At 49.4% G+C, this 7,505-nt stretch overlaps 1 protein-coding gene across 6 annotated transcripts in view; it reads left to right on the top strand.

Moving 5' to 3' along the window:
- The first annotated feature begins 5,547 nt into the window (after positions 1–5,547).
- Positions 5,548–7,505, top strand: part of BRPF3 (bromodomain and PHD finger containing 3) — a 36,427-nt gene continuing 34,469 nt past the window's right edge. For 2 of the 6 annotated variants that reach the window (XM_083744936.1, XM_083744933.1), the window contains exon 1: positions 5,548–7,406. The gene's annotated coding sequence lies outside the window, so the exon portion shown is untranslated. Of the gene's footprint in view, positions 7,411–7,505 lie in introns of all 6 variants that reach the window. The other 4 variants (XM_083744935.1, XM_083744932.1, XM_083744938.1 and 1 more) reach the window with 3 other exon arrangements.

Raw genomic sequence — 7,505 nt, 5'->3', positions numbered from 1 at the left:
TCTACTCTGAGTATGACTTAGTAGAAGCCAACCCAATGTTTCTAGAAATAAAATAAGGTTTATGTAAGATAGTGACAATTTTTTCCTACTTTTTTGAGGGCACCACAAGGAATATTTTGGAGCTGGAAGTGATTTCTGATTTAGGACACCTCAATTCTCATTTGCCTGATATGAGGCCACATTATTAAACGCAATGTGTCAACGTTTTAAAGTGCTAACATAACACAGAAATAATGTTGTAAGTGTTAACTACATTATGACCATTCGGAACTAGGGGAGGGCTTAGGTCAGTGGCAGAGCATCTTTTTTGCATGCAGAAAGTCCCAGGTTTAATACTTGACATCTCAAGCATCTAACAATTGGTATCCCAGCCTTTCAACTGCATTTCCGTTTCCTCCTGCTTCTGGGGGTGGGGTGGATTTATCATGTAAGAGCCCAAATTCACTTCAATTGTGCAATTTTCTGGCATGTGGCGAAATCCCACCTGCAGAAAAGCAAGTCTGGAAGTGCCCTGAGCCTCTTAGATTTTTCCATGCACACTGGATTCCAATTGCTGCCCATTCATGGGAACTAAGAGAGGTGCAAACTCTAGGGAATATTTCCCTTCTTTGCCAGACAGGACAAAAACATAGGGTATTCAGGAAAGAAAAACAAACCAGTATTGGTTTGCTTTAGGATGGAGGACTTGACCTGGCATGTGTAACAGAGACTTGGTTGGATGAAGCAGATGGGCCTGTCCTTGCCTCTGCTTGTCCACCAGGTTTCTCTTACGCACAGCAACCCAGGTCATGTGGGCGGGGAGGGGGGGTTGCAGTGATTTTTAGGAAGTCATTAGTTTGCACCAGGCGTCCTATTGGGAAGACCCAGTTTTCTGAGTGCATGTTCTGGATGTTGGGCAATAGGGGCAGTACAGGATTCCTTTTGGTGTACCGACCTCCCCGCTGCACCAAGGATTCCCTGCCCGAGCTGCTTCAGGTCGTGGCGGATGTTCTCCTGGAGACACCTAGCTTGGTTGTCCTAGGGGATTTTAACATCCATGCCGACACGACCTTACAAGGGGCCGCTCGGGACTTCGTGGAAAGCATGGCCTCCATGGGGCTGTCCCTGAATAAGTCTGGCCCAACCCATAGCCGCGGACATGCCTTGGACCTGGTGTTTACCTCTACGGATGTTGGTGATCTGACACTAAGTAAAAGTGAAACGAAAGAAGAGCCATGGTCAGACCACTTCCTGGTGCAACTGGACTTCTCTGCGACCCATCCCCTCTGCAGGGAGGTGGGACCGATTCGGATGGTCCGCCCCCGCCACTTAATGGATCCAAATGGTTTCCAGAGAGTGGTAGGGGATGCTTTATCCCATGTTGATGGCCTTTCAGCCGATTCCCTGGTGGCCCGCTGGAATGTGGAGTTAACAAGGGCTATTGACTGTTTGGCTCCGAAGCGCCCTCTCCGATTGCATGGAGCCCGGAGAGCCCCGTGGTTTTCCACGGATCTGAGGGCAATGAAACAATCGTTGAAACGGCTAGAGTGCCGGTGGCAGATAACTCATTCTGAATCTGACCGGACACAGGTTAGAGCTCAACGTCGAGCCTACCAAGTGGCGATAGCGACGGCGAAGAAGACTTTCTTCACCGCCTCTATTGCATCTGCAGAAAACAGCAGCAGGAGACTCTTTCAGGTGGTTCACAATTTAGCGGAACCACCTGTAACATCGGGGCCCAGTACGGGCCACATGTTCTCCTGCAATGATTTTGCAAAGTTTTTTGCAGATAAAATCGCTCAGATTCGGGAAGAAGTAGACTCCACCGTGGGAGCAGGGCCGGGGCGGGAGAGTGCTAGAGTCCTGTCTGGTCAAGTTGTGTGGGATCAATTCCAATCTGTTACCTCCGAGGATGTGGACAGGCTGCTTGGACGAGTGAAGCCAACCACCTGTCTCCTGGATCCTTGCCCATCCTGGCTTATAAAAGCTAGCCGGGAAGGACTGGGCGATGGGCTTCGTGGGGTGGTGAATGTTTCCCTCCGTGAGGGAGCCTTCCCAGACCCGCTGAAAGAGGTGGTTATTAAACCGCTTCTTAAAAAACCATCTTTAGATGCGGCCACGATGGCCAATTATCGCCCAGTCTCAAACCTTCCATTCTTGGGCAAGGTGATTGAGCGAGTGGTTGCTGAACAACTCCAGGCACGCCTGGAAGAAGCGGACCATTTGGATCCCTTCCAGTCGGGATTCAGGCCTCATCATGGGACTGAAACTGCCTTGGTCGCACTGGTTGATGATCTCCGGCGGGCTAGGGACAAAGGTGAGAGCTGTTTCCTAGTTCTGCTGGATCTCTCAGCGGCGTTTGATACCATCAACCATGACATCCTTCTGGACCGTCTTGAGGGGCTGGGAGCACTGTCATACAGTGGTTCCGCTCCTTCCTCCTGGGCCGTGTTCAGAAAGTGGTGGTGGGGGATGAGTGTTCAGACCCCTGGGCTCTCACTTATGGGGTGCCTCAGGGTTCTGTCCTCTCCCCCATGCTTTTCAACATCTACATGCAGCCGCTGGGAGGGATCATCAGGAGGTTTGGGCTGGGTGTTCATCAGTATGCAGATGATACCCAGCTCTACCTCTCTTTTAAATCAGAACCAGTGAAGGCGGTGAAGGTCCTGTGTGAGTGTCTGGAAGCGGTTGGAGGATGGATGGCGGCTAACAGATTGAGGTTGAATCCTGACAAGACAGAAGTACTGTTTTTGGGGGACAGGAGGCGGGCAGGTGTGGAGGATTCCCTGGTCCTGAATGGGGTAACTGTGCCCCTGAAGGACCAGGTGCGCAGCCTGGGAGTCATTTTGGACTCACAGCTGTCCATGGAAGCACAGGTCAAATCTGTATCCAGGGCAGCTGTTTACCAGCTCCATCTGGTACGTAGGCTGAGACCCTATCTGCCTGCAGACTGTCTCGCCAGAGTGGTACATGCTCTGGTTATCTCCCGCTTGGACTACTGCAATGCGCTCTACGTGGGGCTACCTTTGAAGGTGACCCGGAAACTACAACTAATCCAGAATGCGGCAGCTAGACTGGTGACTGGGAGCGGCCGCCGAGACCATATAACACCGGTCTTGAAAGACCTACATTGGCTCCCAGTACGTTTCCGAGCACAATTCAAAGTGTTGGTGCTGACCTTTAAAGCCCTAAATGGCCTCGGTCCAGTATATCTGAAGGAGCGTCTCCTCCCCCATCGTTCTGCCCGGACACTGAGGTCCAGCTCCGAGGGCCTTCTGGCGGTTCCCTCACTGCGAGAGGCCAAGTTACAGGGAACCAGGCAGAGGGCCTTCTCGGTAGTGGCGCCCGCCCTGTGGAATGCCCTCCCATCAGATGTCAAAGCGATAAACAACTACCTGACATTCAGAAGACATCTGAAGGCAGCCCTGTTCAGGGAAGTTTTTAATATGTGACATTTTAGTGTATTTTTCATCTCTGTTGAAAGCCGCCCAGAGTGGCTGGGGAAACCCAGCCAGATGGGCGGGGTACAAATAATAAATTATTATTATTACTATTATTATTATTATTATTAGGAATCATGGACAAAGGTAACCTGTGGCAGAGAATTCTGGAGAATTCAACTTGTGGCAATATCTGGGGAAAAGGGCATTACGGAAACCTAGAAAAAAGGGGGGATTGTAATCTCTTTCATTCCAGACCCATCATAACCAGTACACAATATTTTGTCAGAACTTGGCTACTTCCCTCTTCCGCCTTGACTAACTTTATGCAATGTGAGAAACTGAGCTTTAACAGATACTTTTAAAGGGGTGGATGGAAATGACCACAGCCAGCTACCATAACAGATCATCAGTGACTTCCAAAACAGAACAGGCTTGCCTCACAATTCCTCTACCCTGAGAATGGCCCCCTGACACACAGGCATTGAACTGCAACCAATCACTAAGGATGGCTTCCCAGCTCCTCTACCTCCGGAATGGCCTCTGGACTTAGGGATTGAATTGCAACAACATTCAAGTTCCTTCACTGGCTAAGTGACCCTTAGAATACCACACAATAAAACAAAATAAAATGTGCTAGCAGCTTTCTGTGCCAGGATGGGCTTTGGTCAGCAGTGAAATATTAGGAATGGCCACACTGTGTTGGTGCTACAAACACACAATGGCAGCAGAGCATCAGTCAGATCGAGCACTTACTGTACGAATTCCATTCTTATCTACTGTTCAGAAGACCCCATCATAAGGAATGGAAATATGCGACTTTTCAAAAACCAAATTGATGTGGCAATAAAAGGAGGCATCTCGTTTGCAAGCAGCAGTGTTTGTTTTGAAAATGTCGTCTGTTTCCTGTCAGTATCTCATTGAGTCATTTTATCTGCTTATTCCACATAGCTTTTGCCTGCAATGCCACTGTTGCTTTTAGCGCTCCAAAAATCATTTTGATGTGTTTTTCCCTCTTCCATTGTTCAATATACTGTTATTTCCAATCCTAGTTTCATGCTGCAAGTTGTGGTACCTTTTCACTCATTTATATAGGCATGCTGTTAAACCAGCACTTATTCCCATTTGCTGTCCATCAGCAAAGCCCTGCTGTCAGTGAAAGTTAAATGCTATGCTATGACAGCAATGAAGTGAATTGTTGGATGATTAATATTAAAAGTTGGGTACCCTATATTACTTTACTGCTGGCTAACTCAGATGACTATTCAGGAGCCTATTTTTTAAAAATGATCTTTTTTGGGGGTGGGGAAGGATTGCTCTTTTTGAATCTGCAGCTTGTTGTAGTATGAGTGGCACCACCATGCAGCCAGATTATAGGCATATAATCTGCCTACGACAGCTCTAGTTCTAATATTATTTTGCCTTCTAAAAATCCCATTTGCCAACATCCATGATGTAAGAGGGATTTTACCAGAAACACCAACAAACTCAACCCCAGCTTGATTTCACTGCAGTAGTGGTCAGTAAAGCAAGCATGGGTGGGACTCTGTCGCTTTTCAGGCATCCAGACACCACAGGCCACTGCAACTTACCACGAAGGGGACAAGTGAGGTGCAGAGTTTCCTATCTCTCCCCCCCCCCCCGTAACAGCCAGTGTGACTTGCAGTATTGGAAAGTGACTTGTCCCCTTCATCCCACCCCATACTGCCGACAGAAGGAACCCTGCATTTTAGTATCACATCCCATAGCAACAGAAGTGCAGTAGAGGAGAGTGAAGGGTAGACAGTGGCAGTGACAGCAGGAGCGTGGGAAGGCTTGCAAAGCCCATATACTCTGATCCTTTCAATCTCAGGCATCCGAGGTTAGACATCCAAGGTGTGATTATTACTAACTGAAAACGTATTGCTATCTGAAAACCTTTGTGAAATAGGATGCTGCGGTCAGTACAGTACAGTATACAGCAGCCACCAGTATGGAAGTACAGTAATTTCAATCTCAGATATCAGAAGTGCTAGTTGATTTACATGCATTTACGGCATGTAGATGCTAGGCGTACATCTAGGTATACACCATTCAAACATTCTCCATAAACAAAATGAAACTTTTTAATATGAGGTGCCTGACAACCACAGTTCTGAAGTCGGTATAGCTTGCTAGCATTAGAGAATAAGAGTTCTTCAACTGTGTATCTGGAAAGGTTAGTCCCAGGATCCTCCATCAGTGACTTCAGTGTATTTGCCAGGTGCCTTGCTGTAGGTGGTTGTAACTCACTGACAACTAAAGTTGTGCAAACCCAATAGTATGCCTATTGTTCTTTACCCTTAACTAGGGTAGGATTTGGAATATATAAATATGCCATCTTGGCATAAAGAACAAAAATACACATCTTTATCTGGCTGTGCTCATACACAGTATGAAAGCGTCACCTATCAGATTACTCAATTTTATACACTAGGGAGAGGTTATAACCCTTAATCTGCTTTCATGCAGTAAATGATATTACTTTCTCTCCTCTTTACTGCCTTGAAATAATAAAGCGGAGCACCCCATTAAGCTGGTAACATTGACAACCAAGTTTTCCTCATAACGCAGGGACACCCCCTTGGAATAAGATTATTTGAAGGATTAGAAAATATTTCATAGTTACAGGAGGATACACCACAGAGAGAATAAGACTGGGTGTTTGTACAAAGCCATTTCTCCTACTCTTAGTTAAGCACTTTAGTATGAAACTAGAAATGGGCTGTTACCTGAAAAACATAGCATGTCATAAACCTGCATCACAAGGACTGTACTTCTAATACTGTCCCAACTTCTTGTATGGCATCATTTTACTCAAATTTGTTATGTGGTAGCACACAGTTGTAGTTTGTGAATTGTTTGCTGCAGCAAAGGAAGACAAAGCTCTCTGCATGTGTGCAATCTATGAAATGAAATAAACCAGCAGCTAAAACAGAAAGCCTGTATTTGGAATGTACTATGTGCGTACAAATATTTTCTTGGCCAGGGTTCCAACCTGAGTCGTCAACAGCAGTGGTACAGTCCGGACATAGTCTCACCACCTCATGTGCTTTTTGGAACTAGGCCTACTTTAGGACTGCTTCACACAAGAGGAGAGCAACTCTGTAACAGGAACCTGCGAAAACACCATGCGATACCCAAACACTTGTCACTTTCTGGCCAGGTTCCCAAAGCCTGCAGCAACTATACACGTGTTAACAGCTCAACATGCAGCAGTGGGATTCATCTATGCATGCCTACGGGGAAGTGACTTCCTGTAGGAATTTGAACATGGGTGGAAAAAGCCCTTAGGACTCTGCACCAGGAGGAACCCATGTAGCCTATGAGCTCGGCCGACGGGGGCACCTTTTCCCCATGCCCCCCAGCCTGCTGATCGGTCCCCGAAGTGTTCCCCACAGGGGCCTCCCCCAGAGTCGCCCCCACCCCTAATGCAACCTAGCGAGCCTGGGAGTACCAACCCCCGAAGCTCTGCCCGCCACAGCGGGAAGGCGAGTGGCGACGGCGCTCATTAGCCTATCTCGGTGCCCCCCCAACCCCGCTCCTGACCGCTGTCGCCGGGCCTCCACGCTTTGTGTCCAGGGAGGAAAACGCAAGGGGGGGGCGGTCCCTGACCGGGGGGGAGAGAGAAAGAGCGGAGCGCGGTAGCAGCCCCCTCCCTCGCCGCCTCCTTCCCTCCCCCCCCTTCTCCCTCTCTCCATCGCTTGGCCGGGCTGCGCTCCTGTCGCCGCCGCCGCCGCCTCCATCTTGCCTTCCCTCGCTCCCTTCCCCCCACCCCGCAACAGGAGCCGGAGCCGCGGCGGAGGAGCTGAAGCGAGCGGGCGGCGGGTCCGAGGCAGGTCGGGAGCCGCGGCTATGAGGGGGAGGCGCTGAGGGGAAGCGCGCCGAGCCGACATCTTGTCTCCCCTCCCCGACGGCGTGAGCCCGTCCGTCCCGCAGAAGACCCGGCGCCGCCACGGAGGAGGACAGGCAAGTAGACCGAAGGACGCGCCAGCCCTCGCCACCCGCTTGCCTGCAGCCCCGTTCCTCCCTCCCTCCCTCAGCGGCGTCCCCAGGGTCGCGGGAAGG

Source organism: Podarcis gaigeae (genome assembly GCF_964106915.1).
Source record: "Podarcis gaigeae genome assembly, chromosome: 6".
NCBI lineage: Eukaryota > Metazoa > Chordata > Lepidosauria > Squamata > Lacertidae > Podarcis > Podarcis gaigeae.
This window is presented reverse-complemented; position numbering and strand designations above follow the sequence as displayed.